Raw genomic sequence first — 19,094 nt, forward strand, 5'->3', positions numbered from 1 at the left:
AAGTAATTTAATATTTCAAAATGTCCATGTACTTTGTAACTTTGTAATATGTGTGGTGGGTCAGCAAGTTGTTTTTACAATATCTTTTTAGCCATCCATGTTCATATAATCGTTGGTCATTCCTACAGGTGTTTCTTCAAATAAATCCAGAAAAAGGGACAAAAAATAAACCAGAACAAAGAAAAAGAAAGTTGGCACACACCCATCCAAGAATTTTAAAGTTCTGCAATTGAGCTTATGAAACATAGGAGTGAAAAAGCATTCACAACTCTTCTGGTGATAAATAATTAATGTTAAATTTAGTGGCTAAAATATTGACAATCATTGTTTTTTCAAGAATAAACGTTTTTTTGAAAGTTAATCTTCTCATTATTTTTCTTCCTTCCGAATTGGATATATGACCTGCAAACAATGAATTTTAGGTTACTATTTCAATTGTAACATAAAATTGGCAAAGAATATTTGTATTAAATGGCAAAGAAATATTAGAAAAATCATGTACAAATCCCGAAAAGTTACTGTTATAATCTTGTCAATAAAATTTACATAAATATTTGTTACATGTATAGGAATTTGTTACCAATTTTAGTTTTTGTATTCTGTTTCGATATTGTATGAGAGTGTCTTATAATTTTTACGGGCAAATAAATTAAAAAAACAATGTATATTGACTGACTAGTTAAAATTTACAAATGTTTTAAAATAAATGTAAGGTCCCCACAAGGTGAAGGGTAAGAAAAATTTTTTTGTGTTTAGATTATTTTTTTCTACCCATTGGATGGTTTTTTTGTTTTTTTTTAAACCTTAAATTGCACTCCAATATTTTTGCCCGGGGGGTGGGGTGGGGGGGGGGGTGGGGGGGGGGGTGGGGGGGGTTAGTGGGGTGGGGGGTTGTAGCTCAATGATATGCCAGGGTGGGGCAAATCCAAATGCCCGAGTTTTTGGATATCTATTAAAAAAGTAAAACAATGCTTTACAAAGAATTATTTGTTTGTTTTCGAATCAGTATACCAATGCCGTTTGTGTTGATCACTTTTTGAAGGATGACATCACGGAAGATGGTGCCAATTTGTAGTGATGCACTGTTGAAGGCGATGTCCATGAAGTTTTCGGCTGCTCTTCGTCGGCCATCTCAACGGGTACTGCATCCCAGCAATTTCCTCCCGCAAGTTCCGCATCGTTCCAAATTGTGTTGGAGAAAGTGTTGGTCAGAAGTCCTGGTACACCCAATTTGGAAGAAATTGAAGTGCTGCGAATTCGGGAGGAAATCGCTGCAATATAACCCCTTGAGATGTTCCCCGAAGAGGCAGCCGCAAAACTTCAGACATTCGCCTTCAACAGTGCATCGCTACAAAATGGCCAACCATCTTTCCTGATTGCGAATCTTCAAAAAGTGATCAACACAAAACGGTCTATTGTAATACTGATTCGAATAAAACAAAAACAAATAATTCTGTAAGTATTGTTTTACTTTTCCTTCAATAGGCCCTATCAAAACTGTATCTATGTTTTATTTTCCCACCTGTATTTGCGAAAAATCGTGTAAAAATATTAACCGTCAAATTATACGGTATTTGTTTATGGGTTAACTTAAGCGGTAAAACCGTAAATTTTACGGTTAAATTTTATACGGGATTTTCTCAAATACTGGAGAAAATACGGTTACAATTAAAAATTACGGGACCCCTCTAATTTTTAAAGGCGGTAAAATGCCTGGCAGATTACTAGCCAGGATTTTTAACCGTTTTTTTTTTTCAACGGAAAATTTTTAATTTAACAGTGTAGCTGTATAATATATATAAATATGTATATTATATATATAATATATATATATAATCTAATATTATTATTAATATATATATTATATATATATATATAATATAATATTAAAAAAAAAAATATTGAATATCTTATATAATGAGATATAATAATAGATGACAAGATTTTCAGAAAGTTTGCGGAAACACATTGTTTCTTTCGCCAAATGGTTATAGTGTCCCTGTGCATTTCCCGTAAAAAGAAAAGTATCTCTAAGAATGACCCACTGCCCCTCTGAATCCCACCAGAAAATCGGTTTGCGCTCCCATGGTTAACTATAGGATGGTTTGTGCCTCAATTCATTTTTGTGAATTATTTGATCGTTTTGCACAAAATTGAAAATAGATCCGATCGGAGTTTTCTTGCATTTTCGTCCAAGATGGCGGTTCATGGGGTCAGCTGTCTGGCAGCTCTTGCCTTTGGTTATGCATAGAGGGAGAGAGAGAGAGAGAGAGAGAGAGAGAGAGAGAAGAGAGAGAGGTTCATCTAGCACTACAAACCAGTGTGTTGTGTTGTGCTCATGGACAGTCCACATGACGACTGGCACTGATAATTAATCACTTGTATCCAGACGCCATATTGTTGTTGCGAGAGCAAATATCGCATCCACCTGTGATGCGATGCAAAGGATAGATAGGGTCACTCCGGAAGCCATGAATGAATGAACGGAATGTGCCCACTCGCCCACCATACGACCTCGTGAGGACCAACGGCATTTTCCCAAATGTGTAGAATTTGCCTCCATGGACTAGTAGCTATATAAGGCAGGACAGGGCCAGTAGCACCTTCAAGGGAAAGCCCGGATAGAAAACCACTCGTCATTGGGCTAGCGATTCACTTTGGAGCCTTCAGAATAATAATAATAATAATAATAATAATAATAATAATAATATAATAAATAATAATAATAATAATAATAATAATAATAATAATATTTAGCACTGTCATTTATATATTACTCGAACACACGGAATACAAGAAAGAGCTGCCTGAGGTCTTACGAATGGCGATTCCTAAACATCCATATTATAACCTGATGATTTTATGACAAAATTAGAGAGAGAGAGAGAGAGAGAGAGAGAGAGAGAGAGAGAGAGAGAGAGAACTTCTTCACACATCTCGTGAGGTCCAATGGGGGGGTCCTTGTCTGAACCTAAGTCAAGTAGAGATATTCCAGGAATTCAAACAAAATTTTTGTGGAAAACGTCGGCTCTGGCTCTTTGAAAATGTCGCCTCTCTCTCTCTCTCTCTCTCTCTCCTCTCTCTCTCTCTGACAGCTGTGAAATAAATCCGAGGTTTTGTATTTTTATTTATATTTCTTCCAATCAGCTCACTGTTGTAGGCCACAGATAAGACGGGGAGGGGGGCGGAGAGAGACAGAAGAGAGACTTAATGAATTTAACTTACCCAAAAAATACAACTGTATATAGAGTTAGTGCCCTTTGAATACTTGTAACTTATAGTTATAGTATATAAATGATTCATCAAGATATATTCTTTAAATAAATACTTACCTCGTTTGTGCGAACGTGCACCGAGCAGCTGGCTAGAGCAGTGTGGGGGGGGGGGGGGGGTGGGGGGGGGGGGGGGGGGGGGGGGGGGGGGGGGGGGGGGGGGGGGGGGGGGGGGGGGGGGCCGCGTTAAAGAAGTACTATTAGCTCCGGTAGGGCCGAAGTCTTGCCAAATTGGGCTACAAATCGCAAGAACAACATCAACAAAGCAGTTTGTAGGCTTACTCCCCGAGTAAGTGACAACAGCAAAAAAAAGTAGTTTTCTAGGCTTACTCCCCGAGTAAGTCGGACAACAGCAAAAACAAAGTAGTTTCTAGGACTTACTCCCCGAGTAAGCGACAACAGAAAAAAAAACAAAGTAGTTTCTAGGCTTACTCCCCGAGTAAGCGACAACAGCAACAACAAAGTAGTTTGTAGGCTTACTCCCCGAGTAAGCAAAAAAACGACAAGATCAACAACAACAACAACAACAGTAGTTTTTAGGCTTACTCCCCAAGTTAAAGTAAGGGGTATTTTGTCTATAGGTCTAAAGAGCCTCAGTAATTAAGGAGACACTCATAAACCGTGGTAGGTGAGGACTTGTTTAGAGGTTAACCAAGTGTTTGTCTTTGTAAAATAGGATCGTTCTCTCTCTCTCCCTCTCCTCTCTCTCTCTCTCTCTCTAACTCTCTCTCTCTCTCTCCTCTCTCCTTCCCCCTCTTCTCTCTCTCTGCTTTATAACCATCGTATCAGCGTTTGATCTCCAAGCCAGGGATACTTCTCTTAGCGATCTAGTGAGCCCCTATCGACCATGAGATTGATTGTTGGTTCATGGTTGTGGGTCAGAGAGAGAGATAGTTAAGTTTAGTATGTGTGTACCTGTTTGTCTGAGGGAAATATTTTAGTTTTAAAAAAATAGACACCTATGAAAATTAGCATATCCGTCAATTGCATAATAAACACTGGCCCCTGAATGAGCATAATAAAAACGGGCCCCTGAGTGAGCATATAAAACGGGCCCCTGAGTGAGCATAATGAAAACGGACCCCTGAGTGAGGATAATGAAAAAACAGGGCCCCTGAGTGTGCATAATAAACTCCGACCACTGAATGAGCGTAATAAACATAAAGTAAATAAGATATTAAAGAAGTCAAAACTCAAAAGTCGAAAAGGGGCGATGACGTCGCTTATGCAATACAACAAGAGAACATTTTGCTCATAACTAAAGTCTCTCACAAGTCGGCAGTCAGTACTACTCAACGAAAATGGCACTGGATTGATTAAAAGATGTGGGGGGAGAGGGGAGGGGAAGTTGAAGTTGGGGAAGGGGTGAGCATACCGAGTGTGCCAATGCACATTGGGAAGTGGAAATCTATTAATGTCAAATCCTATAACAGAGTTGATGAGGAGCGTGAACGCAACCTGATGCTAGTAAGTATCAGGAGCAAAAGTGTACACAGACGAGAGAAGTTGATAATGAATAAATGCGCATTTGATAGTGAAGAGGAAATGGAGGAAAGGTTGAATAAGCCAATTTGCTACAAACCGGAAATGGGCGTCCTCCTGGAAGCAGCTCCGCCCCTTAGTACTAAACTCTACGGGACAAGATGGAAGCACAATGAATCCGACGCCACTTCATCATAGAGATGATGACTTTCGTTATCTCTTTAATGGAGGAAAATAGTCATCGACAATTATGACACATCCTTCAGAACAGCTTTCCTAGCTCTGATCAATTAAGATTTCGGAAACTTGTACCTACAGATCATACTGCTATCTATCGATCACAACCAACAGACAATCTCCCAGAGGACGACCGCCGAAGGAAGTACCTGGGTTTATTCCAACCAGCCCAGAGAGAGAGAGAGAGAGAGAGAGAGAGAGAGAGACATTAATGTAGTGAGTTGAACTTCGACTAGACCTATATACCTACAGGACATGCACCAAAAATCATTGATAACTATGACAAGGTGTGACTTCAATAACCATTTCTTATAATTATACAAACAGAAATGTTCACACAAGTTCGTTTTTCCTGGGATTTGAAAGTACTAGTACACCGTTGTATAGCACTACCAACCTCCAGTTGTTTCAATCACTTGTAGTACATTTTTTCTAGTCCTGAACAAAGATTGTACCCACTCCAGTCTCATCTGATTCCGAACTTAACGTCCAAACCTTTTCTATACAAACACACACACACGCACATACACATATAGTACACTCGAAAAGAAAACTGAAGATACAGTTTTCATTAGCTTTCGTTCATCGAATTTCCCATTTGTTTTTACTGAAAAGACATAATATCGCTAAATTTAATCTAGAATATGAAAATACACTGCAAATTATACCATATTTGTTAAAACTGCAAAACAAAAACCGTTCAGATACTTAAAAACAGATATATGTCCGAAGTAATTGGAATTTCTCAGATGGATTCGTTCATAGAGATCTGGTAGATTGAATGTGAATTTCTGATTGTAGTACTATGTATCACGACGACAATATATACTCGTTTTCCTTCATGAACGGGGATATTATTGTATCATTGTAAGTGGTGAATGCAATTATTTTTTAGCTTCTACAAACATAGTTTGTATTCCAAAGCGTTTAATGTTAGCTGACGTCAATGGCAGCCAATGATGCTAAGGCTAAGGTAGGTTGAGCAAATCTAGTTGCATACGCAAGAGCATTTTCTATGATGTGGAGGAGCCCTAGAACTTCGAGCGGGAAAGCGCAAGTCACTGGATACTGGTTTACGTAACGGATTTCACACTTTGATGTTGACATGGATCGAATGCTACTTGCTGTTTACAAAGATACCGTCTTTAAACATAAATCTTTATCAAGGTTAAAGTAGCATGTCAGCTCAAAGATGTTCTGGCTATATCCTCCCATTACAAAGAAGTTCGTAGTAGCCTACAGCCCTACACGACTGCATTTCTTTGCTGCGAGGTTGAAAGATCTCCCAAAACACATCAGCATTATTTGCAAGATAAAACTTTAATTGCCTGTGCAATACATATTGGGTTATTTGTGTGGGTAATAACTATTTTTACTTAACACAGCTTTTTCGGGAATATTCTTTGTGGATGAAACCCGATTTTTCAAAAGTACAGATTATATCAAGAGAGCAGAATGACCGCAGCCTGTTTCTAAAATTTTCCACGTCTTTTTACAATCTTTGAATGTTATGGCAACTGTCGAATGAAATCAAGATTAGGGTATGAATTTCTTAGAGAATTGACTAGAATATTATGATCCTTCAAATTTTATCTAGCATAGTGCAGCACGATCTTGGCAGTCATATCATCCCGTTTCCCAGGTATCTGTGCACCGACTCACCGCTCTTCATTCTGCCTTTCCCCGTCACAAGTCCGTCACCAATACTATAATTTTCTCTCTCTCTCTCTCTCTCTCTCCACTTCTAAAACATACTTTAAAAATATATATTACCACTCAATCTATCAAAGAAAATATAATGAAATTAAGTAGTTATAAATAGGCCTAGGCTTTCACGTAAGCAGATTTTGTTCTCTCTCTCTCTCTCTCTCTCTCTTTCTTTTAAAACGCATTTGGAAAAATATTATCACCCAATCTTTCAAAGTAAATATAATAAATTAAGTATCTCTACAGATAGGCCTATGCTTGTGCTCTCTCTCTCTCTCACTTTTAAACACATTTGAAAAAAAATATATCACTTAATCTTTCAAAGTAAATATAATGAATAAGTATCTCTATAGATAGGCCTATAATTGTGATCTCTCTCTCTCTCTTCTTCACTTCCAATTTCTCTCTCTCTCTCTCTCTCTCCCCCACAATTGTGAAACATTTGAAAAAAAATATTGTCACAATCTCTCAAAGTAAATATAATGAATTAAGTATCTCTATCGATAGGCGTATGCTTGCGCGCGCTCTCTCTCTATCGTCATAATATTTCATTCTTTACTGTATTGTTCCTCACGATTTCCACAATTACTGACCAAATTTTGAAACACTTTCTCTCATTGTTTAAGATCCGTCTTCAATTACGCATTAATGTACGTCAGTTGAGTGTCAAAAAAAACATTACGCTATGATTTTGAAGCTCCGCCCCCTTTCTAGAGTTGCCAGGTGTGGCATTATGAAACACTATATGTCCGAAGACTTAAAAAAACGTATCTTAACATTCCTTGCCGAGTGTACATATACATTAGAAAACCATTACGTCTACCGATCGTAGTATTTGATAACGGAGGTTTCTTCTAGTCTAAGCAAACCCCCATAAGCATATTATTATTATTATTATATTATTATTATTATTATTATTATTATTATTCGAAAGAAGCGAACGTTCTCATGAAACAAACCGAAATGCCATCATCAAGAGAGCATCTGTTTCATAATTTCACACATCATTTATCCCTGTAATATACAGTGCTTTTTCGCAGCATGGTGTCTTATCAGAAGATTCACCCCTATTACTATTAATAGAACAACAATTGTCTCCTTCGCTGTTGTGCACAACGATCACCGCCATATTCCTGCTAATCTTTAAACTGCAGGGGTGGGAAGGTGGTGCTTTTACTTAGGGTTCGTGCTCTCTCTCTCTCTCTCCCCACCCAATCCCCCGCAGGTTGGTTATATGCAACAAAATAACTAAATCATTATTCAACACCTCCTGCAGGAAGGCACATCCATCCTTCTGGCCATTGAATAACAGGACAAATTTGGAAGCGGATCCAAATCATGAGAGAGAGAGAGAGAGAGAGAGAGGACTTACGGTCCTTCACGTCACAACTTTTGGTCTTGACCCACTGCACCCCTTCCCCCCACCCCTCACCCCTGCCCCATAAACCCCTTGTATATTTATACACATTTTTGGGGGACCACAGTGTTTATGATAATCAAGATTTTCGGGTGGGTTGTGGGTGACCCAAAATGAAATGCAAAGGCGCACCCTGTCCTTCTTGGGGCAAGCAATATCATCCATAACGGATGGAAAGGCATAGAAAATAATGCGTAGTTTAAAATGAAAAATATGGCCCCATTTACCTATCTTGCGAATTGGCTTCTGTCCCTCAGACAGGCCGAGGAGGAGGTCCCCAGCAGGCAGTTTGGGGGAAGGGGGAAGGGGAAAGGGGGGGGGGGGTGGGAGGCTGGCAGAGGAGAAAAGACTCCAGAACAGCCCATTTAAAATCTATTCCTGGATTTGGGATGGTGCATGTTGGGGTGTTTTAGTATTGCCTACTACGCCGCCCCCCCCCCCCCCGCCCCTCCTCAAACAACTTTTTCCTTTGCACTCAGGCGCCCAAATCAAACAGATGGTAGAATTCTCCCCCGCCCCAAACTGGACAGTAGGTCCTGTGGCTGGAGATCATCCCCCCAAAAAAGCTCGACCTTTAGTACCACATTTTCTGCTGTTTTCCACCTATAGCTATATCCGGCCACAAAAACGCTTCCATTGGGTCTACATCCTCTGAACTCAATAGTCAATACAGACGTCATATTATTCTTGTCATTATCGATTCACTTCAAGGGAAACGTCCACCCACCAGTAACCGACTCTCACTGACGTATACAAAGTTGAACAGAAGCGAATGGTTGCTGCATCAGACTTGCTGGTCGGTTGAACTTACGTGTAGACTAAATTCTCTCTCTCTCTCTCTCTCTCTCTCTCTCTCTCTCTCTCTCTCTCTCTCTCTCTCTCTGTGGTAATGCTTTATAACGGCCCTCCAGAAAATATGGTGGATATGAGCTGGCTCAATTCATTGTGTAATAATAGTATTATCGGTAAGGAAACATTAAGGGTGGGAATCTCTTTGCATTCAAAGCAATTCTCGACCATAATGAAGGTGGCGCATAGCTCTATAGTTCTTCCTGGATACATTCTGAACGACGGCCTGAGGAGGCAGGGAAATAAATGCGCATCATAATTATGTTTCTCGAGTAATGGGCGACTCTGGTTGCTATCGTCATTTAAGGAGAAGTTTACTTTGAATAATTGAATTTTGTAGTGTGGAGAGAGAGAGAGAGAGAGAGAGATTCAACTAGTTTTGTTAAGTCGGATAATCACCAACTATTATATATACGCATTTACAAAACCTACTTCAACGGAATCATTTCGATGGGAGGATATTACGGTATCCTCTCATATCTAGTCTAGATAAACAGACTATCCATTTGTTTGTACCATCCCCCCCCCCTCTCTCTCTCTCTCTCTCTCTCTCTCTCTCTCTCTCTCTCTCTCTCTCTCTCTCCTTACAGTTTCTTATACGTAAATAAGCGCCATTGTCGAATGAAAGTTTTCATTGGTAAACGTATCCCAAAATTATTCGTAATTGCCCTGTTATAAAAGAACTTCGTAACTGAAGAAAAAGTCTAGGAAGGTAGTCAGGAAACTGTCAACTGTATCAAAACAGGCTAAAAGTAAGTATATCTTAGTTCAAGCAGACCACTGAGCTGATTAACAGCTCTCGTAGGGCTGGCCCGAAGGACAAGTATCTTTACCTGGCTAAGAACCAATTGGTTACCTAGCAACGGGACCTACACCTTTTTGTGGGAGCCGAACCACATTATATCGAGAAATGAGTTTCTAATCACCAGAAATAAATTCCTCTGATTCAACGCTGGCAGAGCTGGGAATCGAACTCGGATTACGGAATCGGTAGGCGAGTACGTAACCACTTCAGAGGCGCGAATAAACACCTCTGCGACTTTTTATATTAATATACAGCACACTCCGAATTCAGGTTGGGTCGATCTCTCATTTTAGACTGTGACTTCTACCTCGTCCTTTATATTTGTGACTCGGATTCACCATGCTAATCAATTTTTTTCATCTTATTAAAACATTAAAATGTAAAACCAGACACTATCATCCAGGAGAGAGAGAGAACAAACAGCGACATCGAATCCTCATCCATCTACTCTCTCTCTCTTTCTGTTCACGCTTGGAAGTTTTGTTAACACTGGTCGATATGATTGAACTAAGGTTCGGAATCTACTACATTAAGCGGGCTGAGAGAGAGAGAGGCTGGGGTTTTGAAATGGATGCAGAAGGGAACCTAACTTTTTAGTTAAACTGTCAGGTGATGCTTCTTCGTTTGCGAGTGACAGGAGAGAAGGAAGTCTCTCTCTCTCTCTCTCTCTCTCTCTCTCTCTCTCTCTGATATTTTGTAAAGGATGCTCTTTTTTTCCAAATTGGTATGGGCTCCATTTCATATGGAAATGAGATCCTTCAACGGCTCAAGTGCCGTTTCCTTGAAGGGTCTTGAGGACTCTTTGGAAGGATCAAGTTGAAACTCCTCAGGATGCCGTAGCGTTTTAATGCTAAGTATTCTTACCCGCTACTGTATCCAGTAACAATTTCCATTGACTTCTTATTTCAAAAGTCTCCCTCGTATTCGTTTTGTATTTCATGGCTATTCTTGGAAGGAATGCTTCCACACTGCAGTGAAAACATGTCACAAACATACATCTGCAAACTTATCACATACATGTCACAAACATGTTGGAATATGTCAGCGACCGTAAGCTAAGAACTAATCTTTCGGACAATATTGGATAATCGTATGAGAAAGCTCCTGTAAGGCTGAATAAGAGTTGAATACAAAGTCGTTTAATTGTATTTAACTTTGCAGTAAATGTATAAATGATGCAATAAGTTACCGACGTGGTTATGACATGTTTAATGTAGAGTAGGCGCAACTGGAGAATGTAGCGAAACTGGAGAAAATTGGTGGAGTATTTGATAGAACAGTGCAGCCCTGTTGATGCCTGTCTGTTGCTTTGAATTGTCTGCAGATACAGTTTTGAATGATAACCCCGATGAAGATCTCTCTCTTCAGTCCTCGATTTCCTCTCTTTTGGCATCTGTTTCCGAACTCATAATAATTATCACCCTTCCCTGGTCGGATTCGACCCCACACGGGAAGAGAGTTAGATTACAGGTAATCATGCCATCAGTAGCTTCCATTCGGCCTCAAGCTGCAACCCTTTCATTCCTTTGACTGTACCTCCGTTCATATTCTCTTATTCCCTCTTAATTTCCTTAAGATTCTCTCAACATTTGTTGCATAGTGAAGCTGTTATACTTTTAAGTAAACCTTTTTAACTCTCGGTTTCCCTTTCAGCGTTGAATGACCCATAGGTTCCAGCGCTTGGCCTTCGTAGGAATGTGACCAGTAGATTTCAGTACTCTGTGATTGTTTATTTTGCCTCTGTAGTTTACAATCACAGTTTGTTCTTGAGATTGGGCTTGAAAATGTTATATCAAAAGAGATTCTTTTTGAAGACAAAAAGTATTCACTGAAAAAAGGCATGATTATTACGCAATGAACATTCAGTATTGATTTTTTATTTACATTTCCTTTGATAAAAAGTAATCTCTTCTGGCTGTATTTCCTGTTATCTTCTGTTGCTTCTTTCAGTTTGGCACCGTCTTCTTTGGAAGCTTCGCTTTTCATTTCAATTCAGTGGCCACTGTAGGATGGTTCCATATGGGCATATAGGGTTCATTTCGGAATAATAATAATAATAATAATAATAAGGTATTATTATTATTATTATTATTATTATTATTATTATTATTATTATATTATTATTATTATTGTTGTTTTGTTAAAGATGATGGCAGCATCAGTGGAATTGATTTTATATATGGTCTTTTCAATTCTTCTTATTATTCTCTTCTCATCAGGGCTGATATTTGCTAATAGCTGGCCGATGTATATTATTATTATTATTATTATTATTATTATGAATTTGATAACTTATCAGGAACAGCTGAAATTATAGGCCTGCATGTATTTATAAACTTCAGTGCCAGGGAGAGTCTCGAGAAATTAGTCCCTTTTTAGTAGCTGTTAAAGATAATTATAAAACTAAGAGGGATTTTCAAGAGATACTTATCAGTTCCCAGTGACTTCTCTCTTACCTAACTTGTATTTTAACTGACCAGGTAAATGTGACTGACCAGTAAGCTTTGAATATAGCTAAACAACCCCCCCCCCCTCCTCCTCCTCCTCCTCCCCCCTCCTCCTCCTCCTCCTCCTCCTCCTCCTCCTCCTCCTCCTCCTCCTCCACACAAATGCTCTAAAGACGAATCCCCGAGGGAGGCGTCCTTTGCTCTCTTGTAAACGTACGAGATCTGCTCCAACTTCTTAAGAGGAGTTATTCAATCCAAAGTCTTCATGAAGAAAATTGATTCCCTCGTCTCTGTAAAGCTTATAAATTTCTCGCTCCCTCTACTTTTTTTTCTTTGTGACTCAAGTACAGTGTGTTTATCTATCGTTAATATAGATACAAACACTCGGGGGGGACATTTGCAGAATTAAAAATTTTCTTGACATCCATTCCATTCCTTTCTTCGGTCTTGTTTTATATACTGTATAATGTACCAGTTTCTTCGTCACAAAACTAATTTATCCGCGTTGTTAACCCTCCGGAAATTGCTGTAAGAAAACAAAAGACGTCCTTATATTGTACGACTACTGCAACTCAATTTTTGTATTTTCTTATTTTTTCTGAATATTTTTGGTATCTTTCTGGAGTCATTCAGTATTTTTGATAACATTTGTGCATGAAAGTAAGGGATTGTTTTTTAATGATGTCTTTAAAGCATCTTTTGAAATAGATTTAGAATCAGATGGTCACGCTTTAACAGAAACGCTTGTAGAGTTTGTGATAGTCACAAACGCCTCTTCTCGAATTCTTCTTCACACTTTTTGGATACGCTTGCCACTACAAAGCCCGAGATCCAAATGCAAGAATAGGAAGAAATCTTGGCGTCCGTAGCGGGATTCGAACCTCCATCCGTAATATCAGAACGAGAATGTGTTACCGACAGACCACAGTTAGTCTGATGGCCTTATCCTGCCCAGACCTGAGTCAACCGATGAAAGCGAAAGATGAAGAAGAAATAAATAAAGCTACGAAGGCTAATGATGTCCCGTTGGGTCAATAAAAAGAAGTGGGGGTGGGGGATATTTTGAAAGGGCAAAGAAACGGAAATCCTGATAAAACGTCAAGACAGAGCAAAACATGGACGAACAAAAGAAACAAAAGACGACCAGGAAGAAACATGTCCTTTTAGATATGCTCTCTACACAAGCTCAATGGTCTGGTATCTATACAACGATCCACCCTCTTGGCGTTTACCTTTGCGACGCTGGATTAGAAATGGCTGAAGACCAAAAGGAAGAAAGATTTGTTGCTGGAAAGAAGTATATGTTTGTGTGTGTTGGCAGAGAGAGAATAATGTTTTCCATTGGCTGTTGTCAGGCGGTGAAGTTTTTAAGGATTCCCGGGACAGGGGCATTTTGACCGGTTTCATGTCTTCATCTCCCTTTTGGAGAAGTGAGAAGGACGTCGCCTTTTAGTTTTATCTCCAGTGGAGTCTTCATTAGTTTTCGTCAGATGCTGTGACACAACTGGATGGAAAAGTGTTATGAAAAAATCAAGTCTTAAAACAGGAGAATATTTGGTTCTGTAACACGTATGGAAGGTGCAAATGAGTCCACAATTTATAAATGGTGAAAGGTTCTCAAAATATACTCAAAAAATATTTTGTTTTCTGTCAGTTGGAATCGCAATTTGTCTTTTCGTTTTATTTAGTTTTTTGTTGAAACCTCTTGATGCGATTACTATCTCGTGAGCTCCAGGGAAAGACTGTCTAAGCTCCGTTGTTCTCCGTAGAAGACGATTAGTGCTTTCAGTGTACCTAAAGCGGCACACTGTAGGCATTACTTGAGGATCTTTACAGCGTCGCAACCTTAGGCCCCTAGGTGCTACCTCTTTCATTCCTTTTGTTGTACCTCCGTTCCTATTCTCTTCCTTCCATATTTCCTCCTTTCTCCTAGCAGTTTTTTCCTTTCAACATTATTTTCAGCGCTGAATGACCTTGTAGGTGCCAACGCTTGGCCTTTGACCGAAATGTTATATTCGAATTCATAGTTCCGTTGTTGGGATGTTTTTATAGAATCGTTTAACTGTGAACATTTCTCCAGAGGGAAAGCACTCCTTGGTTGGTCTTGTGGGGAGGAGCATTCTGCTGATTCAATTGAAGAGGCTGTTTTTTGCAACGAGATAAATCAATCTATTTGTTTCCTTTCCTTGAATAGTTTATTTTCGACATTGCAGCTTTTACAAAAGATAACTTGTTTATTTTAATGAAAATAAGGAGAAAAGCCGCTAGAAATGAAAGTATCCTCATTTGGAATCCCATTTTCTTTCAGAACTTGAGTATAGGTCAATATTTGATTGAGTCCATAGCGCAAGAAATTCCAGGCATTTTTCTCTCTCGTGACCAGACCCACAAGAGCTGTAGAACTTCTTTATTTCAGTTTTGTATCGATTCTGAATAGAACGAATATCCAAAGCTTCCTCTTCTGTTTGCGTGACTGACACTGTCATTAGTTTCGATGTTTGCGTTTTATTTTACGTGCGAGCGCTGGTTTTTCATTCGAATTCTGTCATTTACGTAAACTGGATACACAGACCTAACCTATTTTAGTATCAATACACCTTGTTTCTTTAATGTTTTATCTTTCCATCTTGATCAAGTTCTGGGTGTGATTCAAACTCTTCTGAAAAGACGGCACACCAACCATCCCGAGAGAGAGAGAGAGAGAGAGAGAGAGAGAGAGAGAGAGAGAGAGAGAGAGAAGAGAGAGAGAGAGAGAGAGAGAGAGAGAGAGAGAGAGAGAGAGAGTGAGTGTTTTCTATCCCTTATGCTTGGCTGGTCCCCGAGTCTTAGAAGAATCGAAACAAACAACAAACAGGGACTGTTTTCTCCTCGTTGTTTGTGTTCCACCTGCTCGATGTTTCTTAAGCTTTCCTTCTTTTTTTTTCCGGGAGATCGAAGCTAGATACCCTTCTGCTATGCTCTCTCTCCCTCTCTCTCTCTCTCTCTCTCGATTTCTACAAGTTGTCTTTACTTTTGCCATCACATCTCTACTCCGTGTTGTATCATTGTTGATAAACAGAAGACATTTGAAAGGTACGTCCACGCCTCAATAAAACATGGCATATACACGTTTCCAACTTATCACATACATATCACAGCCACATTGAATACAAGTCGACGACCGTACGTAGAGCACGAAATTTCGGTTAATGATGGAATATCGAAAGAAGAACTGGTTCGAACTTCCAGTCAGTTGTTGACTTGTGTTCAGCCTGTTTGCGAAGTGTAGGCAATGAGACACTGACGTGTTTATGACATGTTTTACTGTGGTGTGGACGCTCCCTAAGACTGCAGCAGAGATGGAACACAGAAACTGTATTGGCTCAACAGAACATAACTTTCAAGTTGATAGGAAAACCATTTTGCAATAAAGCTGAGCTTGGGTGGTTAGACTTAGTTAACACTTGACCACACTTATGGGCCAATTATGGCAAATTTTTAACACACTTTCAGGCCACATTTTGACTACACAGTTACATATTTATGGACTACTTTTGGGAAACAATTTAGCACATTTGCATATGGACCACTTTGGGCAACACTTTTCCACACTTAATTAAGGATCACTTTGCGAAACACTTAACCCACTTATGGGCCACTTTTAGGCTACGTTTTACCACACTTAAGGGCCAATTTTGGACAACTCTTCACAAAACCTACAAGCCAATTTTAGGTAACACTATACCCCAATTCTGGGTCACTTTTGGCACACGAGCTCTTTCAGGCATAAGACCGCAATGAGGCTGTGTTATGCCCAAGACTCTCTTCTCATCGGGGCCTTTGTAAGGGCCTCTCAACTGAAGGTGTTCCTTCTTCCATATCAAGTATACCTGCTTTGCCAGCCATGCAAGTTTATCATCCTCACTTGACCAAGCAAGTTGTTGGCCTCAACAAGAGAAGTGAGTAATTATCATACTGGGACGTAAAGCAAATAAATAAAAAAATGAAACATAATGAAGCTCTGTTGGGCTAATGTGAAGAGCAAATTTGATGGGTCTGTATTTTGATTTCAATTTCCATTCCATTGTCGTTTTGCCTCATTGGACGAGTAATCCTTGATAATGGAGCATTCGCCGTTAATCGTTAAATCTCTCTCTCTGTCTATCTCGACAATATTTTAGTTAGCCCCGTCATTATTCGTAACTTCACCGATTGCGTGTTACATGACTCGTCTAGTATATATGCGTACTCAGAGAGAGAAAGAGATTTATGTGTACTGGGGTATATTGAGTCCCATGGTATGACGGACTGAGGCCAATTTCCATAGAACAAATATCTGGATGCAAATTAGACGCTGGACGTTCATGTACATAATTGGGTTCTCCAGTGTGCAATTTATTGTGCATTGTTTATATTTTCGTGATTGACTGTAGCTATGGATGAATAATTCCATCTTTTATTTCTCTAATGAAACAATTAATTGATAACAAGAACATCCATTTTAGAATGTCATGGATTTGTGGAGGTAGTTCTGATAGGCCTATATAAAAGGTTCTTTTGGGCATGTGGTTTTTCTACAGTAGGAGGCTCTTGTGTTTGAATGGAGGTGAAAATGAAATGTGTGGAACCTCGATCTGCATAAAGTGGGAACTCTTCTCTAAAAAAACAAATAGGCTCTTAGTATTCCAGGAGTGGGGAACTCAGTCTATTGGCAACTTCTGGGAAACAGAATGGAAAACGTAGTCTTTGGAATCAAATTAGGAAATAGGAATTATCTCTAGGAACATTGGGAACTCAGTCTATCGAGTTTGATTGGAGTTCAATATTCCTGAAACACATTAGGAAATCTGTGATAAGAATCAAGTGAAAATTAAACCTTGTGGGAAAACATGTGGGACTCAGTTTTGGAATCAAGTGGGAATTCAACCATCGGGGAATACATTAGAAAAGTCTTTGCAATCAAATGGAAAGTCACCTTCCTGGAATAAAATGGGAATCCAGTCTTTTGGAACAGTTAGGATTCAATCTTCTGGGAACAGAGTGGGAACCCATTCTTGCGATAGATAAATGGCAACCCAGTCTCGTAGCCAAGGTTTATGAACGTGTTCTCGTGGGGACAAACGGAAACTAAGCATAAATACGTTGGAAACTCAGTGTTTTGGAGTGTATGGGAACTCAGTCTCTTGGGAACAAAGCGGGAACGTTGTAGTTGTCTGAGGGTAAAATGTGTAGAAAATTTCGTTCAAAGAGAAGAGCCGACGTGAGTAGTGACGGAAAAACTGAAAGCAGTGTTATGATAAAACACTTGGAATGTTGAATAATAACCTGACCCTTATCAAGTGTACGAAGTGACTGTTTCATAGTAAGATAACAATGTATAGAGTGAAGGACAACATTGTATTATGAATAGAATATCATTATATAGTGAATGAAGCCATGTATACAGTGAAAAGGGTAACTAACACTTTACTAGTGAATAACGTAGGTGCATTTAACCACAAGGCCTCAAATCAGTGGCAGACAACGTCACTCGTCCGAAAAGGGGCGCGAAAGTCCTATTTTGCTGACTTGCCAGCCTTCACCCCCTACCATTCCCCCGTCCCGTTTCCCCTAGCTGTAGGCACCCCTCCTCCTCTCCCCTTACCTCCCCCCCCCCCACCCCATCCCTCAGGCAGTTGTCTATCATCACCTCCACTCATAAAATGCAAATGCACTGGAGGCCTTTCGAGCAATGGAATGAGTTCCAACAATGCCAGCGACACATGACACATGATCCCTGTGACGCTCTGTCTGTCTGTCTGTCTGACGATGGACCTGATTGTAGAATTTCGTCGAGGGAGATATTTACAGACGAATATTTGATCCTTAAGAAAAAAAAAAAGTCACGAGTCTCTCTCTCTCTCTCTCTCTCCCCGCAATTTCAGGCCGTGATTCAGTACAGTCGATTGAACAAACTTGTTTGTCCAGTGTCACGTTTTTTCCATCAATACCTAAAATGTGTTTATTTATTTATTTATTTTTCTTTTGCCTGTGTCTGTATGAGATCATTTACCTTTATTTCTTTTATAGGTTATGATTTGTAGCTATTTTACAATTATGTTTTCCAAAATACACACAATATATTTTTACTGTAGTTTACAAAAGTGAAATATTAGAATAGATTAGAAATGTCTACTTACTCAAGTACTATATTCCTGTTATGGTCAGACTTGCTCAAAGCTTAGATCTTGTCTTTTAATTTGCTGCCGAGTCAGATTTTCTGAAATGTCACTTGCTAATTATTTTTAAGAGTTTAGAAAAATCTCCACTTCCTAAACAAATCCTGGTAAAGCTCTGAGATAAGGCTGCATTAAATTCGTTTATATATTAATTTTAAGAAGAGTTTAGAACAATGTTGAAATTTATGGTTCTATAACTCCAGACGTCCCGTACGGAGAAATTCTCCTCCTCACATCGTAGGCTCAACTTAGACAAATGTTGACAGTTACGTAATACGGTTTGTAAAACATGTTCTTTAAGTGAGGAAATACTGAAGCCGTTTCTCTTCCCCTCCCTCTTTGTTCCTCCTCATCCTCCTCCTCCTCCTGTTTCTCTACTCATTATCAAAGAGGTAAGACTCCAAAATTAGCATGGCAAATGTCTTCTTCTCCTTCTTGTGTCACCTCATTTATATGAGAACCAGCCTCCCTTTCTTTTATTGAACAGTTGAAGTCTCCTATTTTCCGTGCATGAAGATGAAGGTAAATGTCCGCGTAGCAGGGTGGTGCCATCATTCCTTTTGTACTGTACCTCCGTTTATATTCTCTTATTGCATCTTGCTTTCCACCCTCTCCTAACAATCGTTTCATAGTGCAGTTGCGAGGCCTTCCCTCCTGTTACACCTTTCAAACATTTTCATT

This window comes from Macrobrachium nipponense, chromosome 47 (genome assembly GCF_015104395.2).
Source record: "Macrobrachium nipponense isolate FS-2020 chromosome 47, ASM1510439v2, whole genome shotgun sequence".
Taxonomy (NCBI): Eukaryota; Metazoa; Arthropoda; class Malacostraca; order Decapoda; family Palaemonidae; genus Macrobrachium; species Macrobrachium nipponense.